The sequence below is a fragment of the Bos javanicus genome, chromosome 23 (genome assembly GCF_032452875.1).
Source record: "Bos javanicus breed banteng chromosome 23, ARS-OSU_banteng_1.0, whole genome shotgun sequence".
NCBI classification, from domain to species: Eukaryota; Metazoa; Chordata; class Mammalia; order Artiodactyla; family Bovidae; genus Bos; species Bos javanicus.
Window position 1 is genome coordinate 14215816 of NC_083890.1, and position 14814 is coordinate 14230629.

At 49.4% G+C, this 14814-nt stretch overlaps 1 long non-coding RNA gene across 1 annotated transcript; it reads right to left on the reverse strand.

The window, feature by feature from the left end:
- Positions 1–3061: 3061 nt before the first annotated feature.
- On the reverse strand, positions 3062–8286 carry LOC133236221 (uncharacterized). Its single transcript, XR_009732791.1, has 2 exons — positions 4243–8286; positions 3062–3343 (listed from the first exon to the last, which is right to left on the reverse strand). It is a non-coding gene; the product is annotated as an uncharacterized LOC133236221 (long non-coding RNA).
- Positions 8287–14814: the final 6528 nt, after the last annotated feature.

The following is a 14814-nucleotide window of genomic DNA, read 5'->3' on the forward strand; positions in this document are numbered from 1 at the left end:
ATAACGGGCATCTGAGTACTGCTGCAGGGGGGAAAAGCCACATCTCTACAACCTCATTTTCCAGCAGGAAAATAGCCAAAGGCCTCCAAGTCACCTTTGTCCCTCAGATCTTGCGCAAGGACATGGAAATTAGAGAATTTAACCACACACAGAATGATAGCTACAAAGAGGTCTAAGAAGTGTCAGTTTTAGCTTCCCAGCCTTGGCAGGGCAGGGGACACCCTAGAAGTAGTGGGGAATGGAGGGTGGACAAGCTGCTCCATCGCGCCCCCCACAGACAGCCTCCTATTAGGAGGAGGCTGTGGGCCTGAGTAAAACTCCCCTGGGGGCAGGCTGTTCTCTTATCAGTTCAGTTCCTTTTTTTTTTTTTTTTTTCAGTTCAGTTCCTTGCGTAGTCATGTCCAACTCTTTGCAACCCCATGGACTGCAGCACACCAGGCCTCCCTATCCCGTTCTCTTATACCTTCCCCAAATTTTCCTCTCAGAAAGGGTTATGGAGACCCAGTATGGCTGGATCTCATGTCACACCCATGTCAAAACAAATGGGGCAATAACTTGTATACAGATTTGATCTAGTAATTAATTGTATGTGGTGTGAAGAGTGTGAGTGGGTGTGTATGTGCGTGTGTGAAAGAGAGCGAGAGAGAAAAGAGAAGAAGAGACACAGACACTGGTGTTTTTGTTCTCTGGAGTAATGTTGATATTCAACCGTTCAAATAATTTCACGTCCCCAAGATAACAGAGGTTTCAGACATACAGAGACTTGGGTTTAAATCCCAGGTCTGCCACTCTGTGACCCTAGACTAGTTGCTTGTCTTTTCTGAGCTCAGTCTTTTCATCTGTAAAGTGGAACTAATGACATTGACCTCACAGGGCTATAGGGAGGAATAAAGAGATGAACCTGAAAACTTTGCAGTTCGGTGCCTGGCATATGCACACAGGGGCTCCAACATCTACTCTGCTGTCCTGGTCAGCACATTTTGCAGGAATAGCCAGTGCCCATGGCAGGAAATTGATTGTCCCTCCAATAAATATCAACTGCTTCATGGTGTTCGAGAAGCAGACATGATGGCATTTCTTCCCTTGTGCTTCAGGGAGCCCTCCACAGACCCTCAACACCTGGTGTTCTAGGCGGCACACCTTTCCAGAGATAATCTCTTCCAAATGGCAAGGGTCATGAGGGCAGCGCAGGGAGGAGGAAGGGCAGTGAGAGGTCCTCAGACAGTCACAGCAGCAGGCGTTTTTACACTGTAGGTCAAGACCCATCAGTGAGGAGCCTTGGCGGTTCGGTGGTGGAATTCTTGCCTCCCATTAGTGGGGAACAAAATCAATTTAGAGGGTTGTGACTAGTATTTGTCCAAGCAGAAGAGGATGGAAGGAAAAATAAAAAGAGACGAGGCAGGGGATAAGAAAAGAGACTCTGGGCCTGCATCTTAACAAGAGCGCTGTTTTGAGAAACTGTTGTTTCTGTTCATAGATTGTGTGTGTGTGTGTGTGTACTAGGTCACAATGTGCAATATACATTATTTGGATGTGTATAATGACTAACAATGGTTGTGAACTAGTAACCAAGAGAGCTAGCCCCTTTTCAACGGGGACAACTCTGATGACCAATCTGCTATACAGCTTGTGATGAAAAGGGGTTTGATGGAGAATAACTTCACTGCCCCAGAGATAAATGTTTACGAAGAAGTCTCTAAGCCCTGGGCTGCTCATGCCCCAGGTCCTGCGGTCACTTCTGGTGGCCGCAGGGGACCCCACATCAGGCTGCAGGCGTGGCCCTTTAGAGCCACGTGGTGGCTGCACACCCTCCGGCCCCCCGTGCCCTCCCCCACCCTGCTCTCCTCCTGCCTGCTTCCTTCTGCCGCTCCTCTCCTGCTGTCTCACCTGCTGCTTCCACGGCTGAATGACTTCGTGTTCTCAGCCAGCAGATAATTCCTGTCACTTCACAGTCTGCACACGGTTGCCACTGCCGCCGCCAGGCCTGAGCCATCTCAGGCTCTCAGGCTTGCTCCTGGCCCCGCTGATGGGACACGGGAGGCACCAGGCCCCTTGACCTTTCCGAGCCTCCGTTTCCTGGTCTGCACAATGGGTGTGATGATCAGCCGTGCCCAGGCTGCTCACTAACACAATGAAAGAGCCACACAAGATGATAGAGCAATTCTCAAAACCCATGAGGTCCTTCCAGGAGCTGGCAGGTTGAAGGGCTTTGGGGCTCCTCACGACCCTCCCTGTCCTTCCCCATCCTCCCTCCCCTCAGAGCAGCCCGTCGAAACACTGGGTTCCTACTCCATGCCCTGCACTTTAGGAAACTTGTTTTGGAAGGAAAGGGCCAATGGGAAACAACTCTCACCTCCTGGATGCCCAGTACTACCTCAGCTTTGATACTCTCTAGTTTCCTTACTTTGAACCCCCTCCCCCAAGTTGAAGGGACCTTCCACTCCTGCATACAACTGGTTGATTGCAAGACAAATGGAAGCGCTTTAAACCTGTAATGGTATTCATGAAAAGTCAAAATGAAAGTCACCCAGTTGTGTCTGGCTCTTTGTGACCCCACAGAATATACAGTCCATGGAATTCTCCAGGCTAAAACACTGGAGTAAATAGCCGTTCCCTTCTCCAGGGGAATCTTCCCAACCCAGGGATCAAACCCAGGTCTCCAACATTGCAGGCAGATTCTTTACCAGTTGAGACACCAGGGAAGCCCTATCCATATCGGAATGTAAACGGCTCAACTCTCAGATGGATAAACAGGATCACTGCACTCTCTCATCTGGTTTTAGACAATGTGGTGCCTCACATCAAGCCCCCCCACCCCAGACAAGGCTCTGAACTGGGTATTGCAGATGCATGGTGGGCCCAGAGATCGAGGGAAGCAATCTCCTGGGACTCGAACCAGGAATCAGATGCTTAAGACACAGGAAACACCTTAGAGTGACTGTCCAACCGAACCCCTGTGATGATAGACACGCTCTAGTCATGCTAATAAATAGTAATACAACAGCCACCAGCCAGGCGTGGCCACTGAACACAAGTGAGAGTGCTTGTGTGACCAAAGAACTGAATTTTTCATTCTGCTACATTTTACTTAATTTCCGTGTAAGTGAAAACAGCCATGGGTGGCTAGTGGCTATCACACTGGACAGCACCACCTGATGTCTCCTTCTCGGTCCTCCTCCTCGATTTCCCCCTGGGCGTCTGGCCTGAGTCACTGCTTTCCACATGGGACACTCAGTCTGAAAGTGGTGAGCAGGAAGGTCTCCTTGATCCCCTGGGCCCACCTCCAGCAGCCCCACGGCCTCCCACCGTCCAGCATCCAACAGCCTCTGAATCCGAGATGCAGCTATGATGACAGCACAGACAGCAGCCAGGAGAAGGGGAAAGACAAGAGGGTAAATACACATTAAGGAAACCAACACGAAGATTAAGTGATTAAGGGAACAGGGCTCCTGCTGAGACAACCCTGCCTAATGAAGCATCACAGACGTCAATCTTTGCACCACGACACCCTATGCCGGGCCGGGTTCCCTCCCAGCCAAGGAGCCGCCACTTCTTCTTCGGGAGCTGTGGGTCATCTGCAGCCAGTGACCCTTTCCCTCCCAGTAAACCATCTTCCAAGGTGAGCTGGGTAGGTGCCAACACATTTTTCCATGATCCTTTTCAAAATAAACAGAAGGAAGCCAGGCTACATACAACCATGATCAGGGGCACCCAGCATGAAATCAAAGGGCCGGTCCAGGAGACGGGGTGAGACCAGGACAAACCTGGGAGCTGCGGAAGTCAGACCCACCTCTACTGGGAAACCTCTCCCCCAGGTAGGTCACTTACTAGGACTCAGCTTTCCCATTTGCTATGTGGAGTTGATGGTTACATTAACACAGGACAAAAGTCTATGCCTAGTGCTCCGTGCGATGACTGGCATATAGTAGGTACACAAGGTGTGTGCTGAACTCATGGCTTCATTGATTAATTCGGCTGTACAACTGGTAATTATCAGCAGTGGCCAGCACTCCGACCAGACATTATGTATGGCCCTGTGGAGAACATCATGCAGTAGAGGACCTGCTTCTGGGATGAATTTTCACTTAGGAGTGGAAAGAATCTTATTTCCCCTGCTACTCACTGCAAGGAAGGCTGATCTCTTGTGCCTTTCTGCTGGCAGAGAAGCCCTCAAATACTCTGGTTTATAGGCATCACCCTGCTCCCAAAACACGTGGAATCTTTGGGCCTCAGTTCCTTCACCTGTAAAATGGGGTGCATCCCCTTCCAGCTCTGCAGCTCAAAGATCCCACAGCCTTCCTGCAGAGGGAGACTTGAGTGCGCCTGGGGACTCATCAATTTCTTCTTCCTTGCCTCTGGAGCAAAGATTCTGATTAGACTGGAGTGATGGGAGAGGGACACTGCAGCCTTCTCCTCCCTTCTTTGTCTTCCCCGCTAGTCCCAACTAGCCCCTTTCATTCCTCAGCTCTGAAGGGGAATTTGCATATTAATTTGAAAATGAGATCAGTTATTAGCCATAACCTGTCTTGTATCATCCAATGCATCTGGACCTGGATTAGATTCAATATTGCCACAGAATAAAGATGGGAGAGGAAAAAAAAAATGAAATAATTTAAACTCATTATTTTACTAATCCTCCTGCTTGGCTGGGCTCCCCGGAGGTGAGTTAGGAGGTAATTGAAAACACGGAGATGCGCTGAGAAGACATTTGAGATGAACACTGCCAAGCCACGCTGTGGAACACATGGGACTTGATGGTTTTTCCCTCTCATTTACCCACAGGGAAGGGAGGAACATGGTGGAGTGAGGCAGAGACAGACTCCAAGAACACCAGGGTAGGTGGATGGAGTTTGAGGGCACAGGGCCCAGTGCCAATGAGGCCAGGGACTCAGCTTCAGGTACAGTGCAGGGGAGTCTCTGCTCCCCAAAAAGGTTCCAGGAAAGGGGGAGAGGAGGATGCCATGAACCCCTCTCCTACAGACCCTTACCCACCCTGCTCCTTCTGTGCTCTGTGTAGCCTTATGCCTAAGAAAGTGGTAAACTGAGTCTGCAAAGGGGCAGCTCAGTCTTGTTTTGTTTGATCTGATGGCACAGTGCCTTTTTTTAGAAGATGAGTTTAACACCAACACTGTCAAATCAGGAAATTTCACACAGAGATTAAAATCTCTGCCTCCCTTGCCAATGCAAACCTGGGTCTGGTTTCTTGAAAGCAGTGTGGGCTGAAGCTGAGTAAAGATGCCCACTAACATAGGTGGAGTTTGGGGTCCCTAAGAACCATCAGCAGGGCTTCCTTTCTTTGTTATCTGCCTCCATGCCCCCGCTACCCCCAGGCATCTGCGTTTGCAATCTCATATTTCAGGGCATAAAGGCCCTTCCCTTGCAGCTCTCAGGAAATGGATCTGCTGCAATGCAGATAATCAGAATCCCAGACCCATCTCCCTCTGGGTCAGCCATATAAGGGCAGGAGCAGGGAACTGATGTTTCTAGAACACGCACTCAACCAGGTGCTGGGCCAGGCTAACGAGAGATGAGAGAGGTGGCTCTTAGTGTGGGGAGTCTTAAAGAGGACATGGCTGTGTCTGTATGAAAAAACACAAACCAAGAAAGAACTTCCTGGCAGAGGTTCTGAGACAGACTGATCTGGGTTTCTCTGCTCTGACGGAGCTCCCTAGAGACAGGTAGCTCACGGCAGAGGACTGGATACAGCCCCTTGTGGGTAGATGGCATCCTGACCTGTATTCCAGGAGCAGAAGCTCTGCGAGGCTGGGGAGAGAGCCCAGGGAGGCATGAAAACACAGCGGTCTGGACTGCAGGCCAGGCTCTGCCAGCAGTTCACTTTGAAGATTGCCCTGGGGCAAACTGCCAAACCCTTTCTGGATGCCAGCTTCCTCAACCATAAAATGGAACCGCTGGTGCTTCTGGCCCTCCCTCTTTCCAGGAGCCAGAGAGAGTGATGTGGAGGGATGGCAGAGCTGCCAGGGATGAGACCAGAGCCCCATCTCTTCCAAGTGCTCCCCACCCTCTCCCCTCCTGAGTATGGGACACCCAGCACCACCCACAGGGGACCCATCTCCTGCCACAAACCAAATGCTTGGATATTAGCTCTGTCTACCACCACTGTAGCTGCTGCTTAATTAATCCCTAATGAAGAAAGCAGTGTGGGTCCCTGCAGAGGCAGACACCGCCCTTCCTGCCCACTCCCCAGGCCTGCACTAGTTTTATAAGTTCTCTTCTAAGGCTGCACCGTGAGCAAGGCAATTATCCTCTCTGGGCCTCAGTTTGTTCATGTGTACAATGGAGAGTTAGACCATCATTCAGAAGCATATTATTTTCTGTTTCTTGTCTGTATACCATTCCCCCACCAACTCCATCATCTGAATCTCAAAAAAAAAAAAAAGTGGGCAATAAAAAAAAAAAAAAACATATCTGGTTTTTTATCAATTAAGCCCTCTAATCACGTGTGAATCATTTCATTGTTTCCATCCAACCGAGCCTCAGCTCTATGAATGGGGGCAGAAAGAGTCCCTTCTTCCTAAGTGACTCAAGGAAATGAAGCCAAGTAAACCTCTAGCTCATATCTCAGCACTGTGATTCTTGCAGGCTTATTAGGGAACTTGGAAAATGACCGGTGGTTGACAAGATCTCTGATGGGAAAAGAATGAATCTTACATTTGGGTTTCTGTTGCCACAGAACAGATCCCATGAATCACTGCTGGATCATCACCCAGTGTGCTTTGCTCAGCCCTTATCGCCAGCATCAGGCTTCTTTGTTTAGGAGCCTGTCTCCTCAGCCAGGAAGGGAGCGGCATCCTATTGGTCCCTTCAATGTCTGCTCCACAGCAGGCTCTCGGAGAATGATTGTGAATAAAGAAATGAATTATGTGTAATAGCCTAGAAGCATTAATCCACTGAGGATGAGGACTGGGAGGCTCTGTCTGGTTTATCTTCAGTATCTTCCAGCGGGGCCGGCCCTGCCAGGGGCTTCTGCAACACCTGGTGTGCTGGGCCTTCAGGTTAAGCCTTGCTTGCTCCCTTTGCCAGGCTCCTCACGCCCTGACCCACTGTTATGCATCATAAAACTTCGGTGCTCTGGGCCAGGATCAGTGAGCGAGATACTTGCTAGGCTGCAAAATTTCAGAGGGACACCAAAAAAACCTAGTAACCAAATAGCATGTTAATACAATATTTCTAAAAATGAAAATGGATACAAAAAGTGTCCGTGATGAACAAAATATCAGTATTTTCAAGAAAGGCAAGATCCAACCCTACACTTGCAAAACCCTGCCTCACTCACCTCCACCTACACTTAAGAGTCTTTCAGGAGATAATGCTTCAAAAGTAGCAAACTGGGAATCTGGTAGTAACATTTCCATCTGTTGGCTATGACATTGACCTCTTGGTTTCCTGAGGTGTAGTCTGGGGTACTGGTTTTCAAATGGGGGTGGGGGATTCCAGTGTGTGACATCAGGGCCCCTTCCCCCACCAGCCCAATTAGAATTTAAACTCCCCAGACAAGGCGGCCAATGAAGCCCCTGCCAGCTGGTCTGGAAGACGAGCGTTTTAAAGAGAGCCAGTTCGGCCAGGCTGGTCTTGCGGTGGCCAACAGTGAATGTGATGAGCTAGTCATGTACTCCATCCCTTGAAGTCAGGTTCTGCCATAATTCTGCTGCCTAAACGCCGTGGGGTGCTGTGTGCTCCACGCGACAGGGCACAGGTGCTGAGAAGGTCCTTATGGCTCTTCTGAGCCTCACAGCACAGGGAAAGCCTGGGTCCCCCATCCCCAGGGACATCTGGCGATCTCTGGAGGCAATTTTCATTGTCATAATTGTGGAGGAGGATGCTATTGGCATCTAGAAGATAGAGGCTAGGGGTGCCCCTCAACAAGGAATTATTCAGCCCAATCTGTCAATAGTGTCAAGGTTAAGAAACCCTGGTATAGAGAAACCAGGAAAAATTAGTTCAGATCAACCTGGCTGACAAATGAGGGACAATCCCTGCTTCTCTGATTCGTCACTGAAAGGCAGTCACCTCTCAATCAGCCCTCTAAGTCCTGAAAGCTTTGTGGTCAGTTCCTCTGTCCACATGTAGGATCAACCCCAAGCATTTATGAGAGAAGAGTTTGTAATTTCCTTAGGTACCTAGAGGTTTCCTTGGCTTTCAGAAAGTCCCTCCTGAGATCTAACCTTAATCTCTCCTGCTGCAGGTCAAGAATGTTTGGTTTCCCAGAGGTCTCTCTTCTGCTCCATCCCTTTTTGAGCCTTTGAAATAACCTACCATAATATTGCTGATTGAGTTTCCCTGTTCAAGAAGGGGAAAACAGCTCAGATATCATGAGGAAATGGCAGTTCTGCCTCCCTAACACCTTATACATACTGAGATAAGCAAGCACCGAGGTACCTCTTACTTCATCCAGGCAGCCTGTGTCGGGTTCATTATGATGACCCTCAGGCTCTCAAGTCAGGGCTCACAGGCTGGAACAGAAACCCCTCTTTGCCTCAAAGTGACAAAATTCCTAATACACAGATGGATCCTGTTTGAGAAAGAGCCCGGGGAGAACCTGTTTCTGTAGACTGGATGAAGTGGGTCTGCTCACCAGAGTCATCCCTTCCCTCAGCAAACACTTGCTGAGTACTTCCTGTGTCCTGGGGCAGTGACACTTAACCCTGATATACCTTAGAATCCTCTGGAGGGCTTGTTGACACAAAGACCCCTGGGGTCACCCCCATCGTGTTGCATGAGGCTGGCTGTAGCCTGCAGTGAACCACTCACCATAGCAGAGGCAGGAGTGAGCGGTGGGGACAAGAGGGCGTGAAGTCATAGAGAAGAGGTGTCTGGAGCAATCTAGGGGTTTCCCAGGTGATGCAGTGGTAAAGAACCCACCTGCCAATGCCAGGAGATATGGGTTGGATCTCTGGGTCATGAAGATCCCCTGGAGGAGGGCATGGCAACCCACTCCAGTATTCTTGCCTGGAGAATCCCATGGACAGAGGAGCCTGGCGGGCTACAGTCCATGGAGTCGCAAAGAGTCAGACACAACAGAGCACCCACGCATGTCTAGAACAATCCACCCCTTGAACCACTCAGACCTTCCTGGGCCTTCCTCCCTGTCCAACCCATCGTCGGGTTTTCTTCACAGTGGTGGCTGCCTACAATCTCTGTCAAAACTGAATACAGGAAGGTAAGTGAAACTTGCTATAGTTTCTGTGATTGCAACTAGTCCTGAGACCAAAGCTAACATCCATCATCTCCCTCCTCCAGCACACATGTTGGGATCCCTCCCCCTTGGCCTGCTGGTCTGAGCTGCTCTCCTGTGAGATACCACTGTGCCTCATCTCAAGGGCTCTGTGCTCTCAGCTGCCCTGCTCTTGTCAGGCTGCTACGACTGCAGTTGTATTTTACCATGACCAGGCATGGAAACCCAGGAGACAGCTCAGCAGATTCTTGAGTTCTAGACAGGTTCCTCCCTGCTCATGACATGTACCAGCAACCCCAGCTCCTCATGAGGGTCAGGGCCAGTTACTCCTACTTACAGAGTCTCTGCTTGCTGGTCCACTGGCAGGAGGAGCTCAGACTGACCACGCTGTGGTTGCAGCTTCTAGCACAGCATGATCCACTGACAGAAGCATATCCCCTTCCTGGATCTGACAGAAAACAAGGTTATGAGCACAGAGAGCAAAAAATCTCAAAGTGTTTCTGTTTGCTGAGAGTGATGGTGAGAGGTGGGCCATTCATCAGCCACGGGTTCAGTCTGCATCCTCGTGGATGGCACCCCAGAGCTGAAGAGCACGTCAACTGAGCTTGTCTTTCCCGTTTACCTTCACACATACTCATGCATGTGTAAGAAAGAAAAGAAAGGAAGTGAAGTCGCTCAGTCGTGCCTGACTCTTTGTGACCCCATGGACTGTAGCCTGCCAGGCTCCTCCGTCCGTGGGGTTTTCCAGGCAAGAATACTGGAGTGGGTTGCCATTTTCTTCTCCAGGGGTTCTTCCCTACCCAGCGATCAAATCCCAGTCTCCTGTGCTGCAGGCAGACTCTTTACTGTCTGAGCCACCAAGGAAGCCCTGGTGTGTACGTAGGCACAAATACACGTTCACATGCTCACACACAGCCACGTGCAAGACCATGGACAGAGGCCTTTCCCAGCTCTGACATTCCATTTCCTATGAGATGTCTACACCTACGCCCCAGTTCTTTCCATCCTCTGGTCTCTCTCGGACCTACTCTCCTCCAGCCTGTAGGCAAAACCCTAAGAGCACACAGCTGATTCTGGAGGCAGAACAACTACTGTCCTTGCCCCTCCTTGAGGATAACATTCCATCCAGTCCAAGACTAGTGTTCGACTTCCAACTCAAGGCTCTCTCTGCTTCATCAGCCAGCCCTTACTCCATGTAATACTGTCTCAGACACCTCCGTGTGCCGCTCACTCACATTCATATATGCTCACACACACACAAAGTCATAATACCCTTCTAGCATATACCTACTTGACCCAGCAGCCAGGCCTCAGCTAAAGCACGTTCATTTAAACCATATGTTATATAATAAAAGAATCTGTTCCTGGGTCCTGGGAGGGAACCTCAACATGTTGGGATTTCCCATGCTATTCATGGTGGGCCCTTAGACAACACCCGAGTTTATGTTCACAAGATGACTCAGGACGCTGGCTGGCCACTCCAGAAAGATGAAATATTTAATTAGAGGGTTGGGGCTTGGAGCCACATATCAGCCAGAGCTCCTGGGAGGGACAGTGGACTAGAGATTGAGTTCAATCACGTGGCCACTGTTTCAATCATGTGCACATGATGAAATCCCAGTGAAAACCCTGGACACCATGGCTCAGTGAACTCCTCAGATTGGCAACACTCAACATGAGCTGCAAGAGCGATGCATGTTGAGGACACAGAAGCTTCACGTTTGGGGCCCTCCCGGACCTCCTCCGTGGCTTGGGTGGGGGGGGAGCTGGTCCTGATGTGTATCCTTTATAATACAACTGTAGTTATTACATAAGTAAAGCACTTTCCTTAGTTCTGAGTCACTCCAGTGAATTATCCAACTTGATGAGGTCATGGTAGCCTTGGGTTTGTAGCCAGTTGGTGAGACGTACAGGAGGCTCTGAGAACCCTTCAGACTGGGGCTAGTGTCTGAAACGAGGGCAACCTTGTTGGATGACGGTGCCCTCAATTTAGGGAGTCTGACCTAACTCTGAATGGTTAGCATCATAATTGCACTACATGGCACCCCACTCCAGTACTCTTGCCTGGAAAATCCCATGGACGGAAGAGCCTGGTAGGCTGCAGTCCATGGGGGTCGCGAAGAGTCGGACACGACTGAGCGACTTCACTTTCATTTTTCACTTTCATGCATTGGAGCAGGAAATGGCAACCCACTCCAGTGTTCTTGCCTAGAGAATCCCATGGACGGAGGAGCCTGGTGGGCTGCCGTCTATGGGGTCGCACAGAGTCGGACACGACTGAAGCGACTTAGCAACAGCAGCAGCAGTGCTGTGTGAGCTGGAGTGGAGACGACAAACAGACCAGGGACAGTCTAAGAAGAACTGGGCTTCCCAGGTGGCACTAGTGGTAAAGAAGCCATCTGCCAATGCAGGAGACTCGGGTTCGATCTCTGGGTTGGGAAGATGCCCTGGAGAAGAGAATGGCAACCCACTCCTGTATTCTTGCCTGGAAAATCCCATGGACAGAGGAGCCTGGGGGGTTACAGTCCATAGGATCACAAAGAGTCGGACACGACTACGTGACTGAGCAAGAAGAATTAGGTGAGAGGGAAAGAACAGGAACAAATGACTCACAAAGGCAGCTTAGAACCCACTCCCTCCCCAGCTGTTCACAGTATGTAGAAGCAGGCTAGATGGTCAGTCCTTGGCACTACTGAAATATTAAAATGCTTTCATCCCCATGGCTGTGTCGAGCCCTCCAGCGCCCCCACCCTGCCTTTCCTTCAGGATTCCCAACACCTACTGCCCTGAGATATAGAAATGAAAGAGTTAACCATCTGGGGTAGCGGGGATGCCACACCCCCTCCCACGGGTCAGTGCCAGAGCCCCCCATTTCCTTAAATATTGTAAATTTCAGTCCACAGTTCCAGGAGTGTCAGTAGGAGACCTGTCAGAACAAACTAGTTTCTAGTCTTAGTTCTGCAAGGACTCTGTCAAGAAAGACTGGTCTAAATCAGGGTTTTTAGGCTAGAAAAGACAGAAGAATTGACTGGAAAGTGAAAAATTCAGTCAATTTGGTTACTTGGCAGCTTGTACATTTAGAAATAATCCACTGGTCGGGCTGAATTCAATGTTAGTGTGGCTTTCTATCCCCTCTCTCTTCCTACGTTCAGCCAAAATAAGAGTTAGCAAGCTCAGACTGCATCTCAAAGAGCTCTCTGTATACAGAAGGAATCTAATTGCTCTGTTCCCTTGCTCAGATATTTCGGCCAATTTCAAGACACATAAATAAGCCTGTTATTCGGGCACAGAGGAGAGTGGGATTTATTGATTTAAATGAGTTGATTTGGAGGTCTCTGGGGAAAGGCGCCTGCATTATTCACTTGCAAGTCCCAGGGTATAATTTACAGTGAGTTTTCCCTTTATGCGTTGGACCTAGTTGAAGCTAGGGCATAAATTTCCTCAAGTTATTATTATTATAATTTATTATTCATTGAATGTTGACTCAGTGTAACACAAGCAGTGGCGGAAAGACAGGATCCTCCCAAAGGGCAGGACAGCCAGGGCCCCAGCAATCCCAGAGGGAGATGGAAAGAACTCGAGGGGATCAGAGGAGAGTGCCATCTCCCCAGGACTCCCCAGAAGCTTTCTGGTGTCCACTAAAGTCTACCCCGGAGAAACAGGCTTTCAGCAGGGAGAGTACACCTGCAGGCTTTGTGGGAAATCGCCCACAACTTGGGCTAAGTGTTGACCTGAATTCATTAGGATGGGAAAGGGTCCCTGCACAGGACAGGGACAGAAGTGAGACCCTGGGGTGGGGGAGGAGATGCTTCCATTTGGGAGCCATTCACTCATTTTCCCTCGAGGTGCTGGGTTAAGGACTTAAGGGTTTGGGCTGTGAATCCATGCTCATTTGATGAGTCGTGTCCGACTCTGCGAACTTATGGACTGGAGTCCACCAGGTTCCTCTGCCCATGAGAATTTCCAGGCAAGAATACTGGAGTGGGTTGCCATTTCCTGCTCCAAGGGTTTGGATTGGGTGCGCAAAATAGCTAGCTAGTGGGGAGCTCTTGTGTAGCACCAGGAGCTCAGCTCGGTGGGTGGTCTGTGATGACCTTGCAGGGTGGGACCGGGTTTTGTGTGGGAGGGAGGTTCAAGAGGGAGGGGTGGTATCTATACATATAGCCGATTCATGTTGTACAGCAGAAACCAACACAGCACTGTAAATCAATCATCCTCAAAAAAAAAAGAACCTAAGGGATGGGGCAGGTGGGAGGCAGCCAGGTGCCAGCATCATTCTCCAGCCCTCCCCGACCCTAGCTCACATCTGCCCCTCCTCCCTCTTCCACCCAGTCTGTTCTCCAGTGAGGGACAGAAGTATCTCTCTTTACCCCTCAGTCACATCAAACGATCGTGCAGCTTGGAGGCGCAGGCAGGCCCAAGTGACAGAACGTTTTAGCCCTAGCAACAGCAAGCAATTAAGTGCAGTTTGGAGCCACGCATAAGCGCGATCGGAATAAGAGGGGAGACGAAAATGACGTGCTTGCTCCCTCTCTCCTTCCCTCACTCACGGAGCATCAGTTGTGTACCAGATTCTGTTCTGTATCCTCGGGGTGTTCACTACTAGCTGTGAGGGTGGAGGTGTGAGGACTCACTAAGCAGTGTGCTCTACCAGGAAGGGATCTGGGGTGCTGGAAAGTTATCCAACCCTAGTGAGCCTCAGCTGCCCCACTCTAAAGGTGGGGTGCCACCCACCTCACGATGGTGGTGAGGGAAATATGCACCAGTGATTAAAGCACACGCCCAGTGACAGTTAGCTCTCTTTCTGTCATTAATGATAAGTGTCGCTCTGTTGGTGGGAATGTAAATTGGTGTAGTCCCTACGTATGGAAAAGAGTATGGAGTTTCCTCAAAAAATTAAAAATAGAACTACCATATGATCCAGCCATCCCACTCCTGGGCATATATCCAGATAAAACTACAATTCAAAAATATGCATGCACCCCTGTGTTCAGAGCAGCCCTATTCACAACAGCCAAGACATGGAGACAACCTAACTGTCCATTGACAGATGAACAGATAAAGAAGATGTGGTGTGTGTGCACGTGTGTGTGTGACATACACACACACACGTGCACACACATGATGGAATACTACTCAGCCATGATCAAAAAGAATGAAATAATGCCATTTGCAGCAGCATGGCTGTAACTAGAGATTATCATACAATTCATAAGTGAAGTAAATCAGAAAGAGAAAGACAAATACCTTATATCACTTATATGTGGGATCTAAAATACAACACAAATGAACTTACCCACAAAACAGGGACAGACTTACAAACAGAGAAAGCGGACTTATTGTTGCCAGGGCACGGGGTGGGGGAGGGAAGGGCTGGGACTCGGGGATTAGCAGGTGCAAACTATTAAATATAGGAGGGATAAACAAGAAGGCTGTACTGTACAGCACAGGGAACTATGCTCAATATCCTGTGATAAACCACAATGGAAAAGAATACAAAAAAAGATATATAATGGGGTCACCTTGCTTCACAGTAGAAATTAACACACTGTAAATCAACTACACTTCAATAAAACTAAAAAAAAAGTCACTTATAGACACAGTGTATTGAAACGCCATGC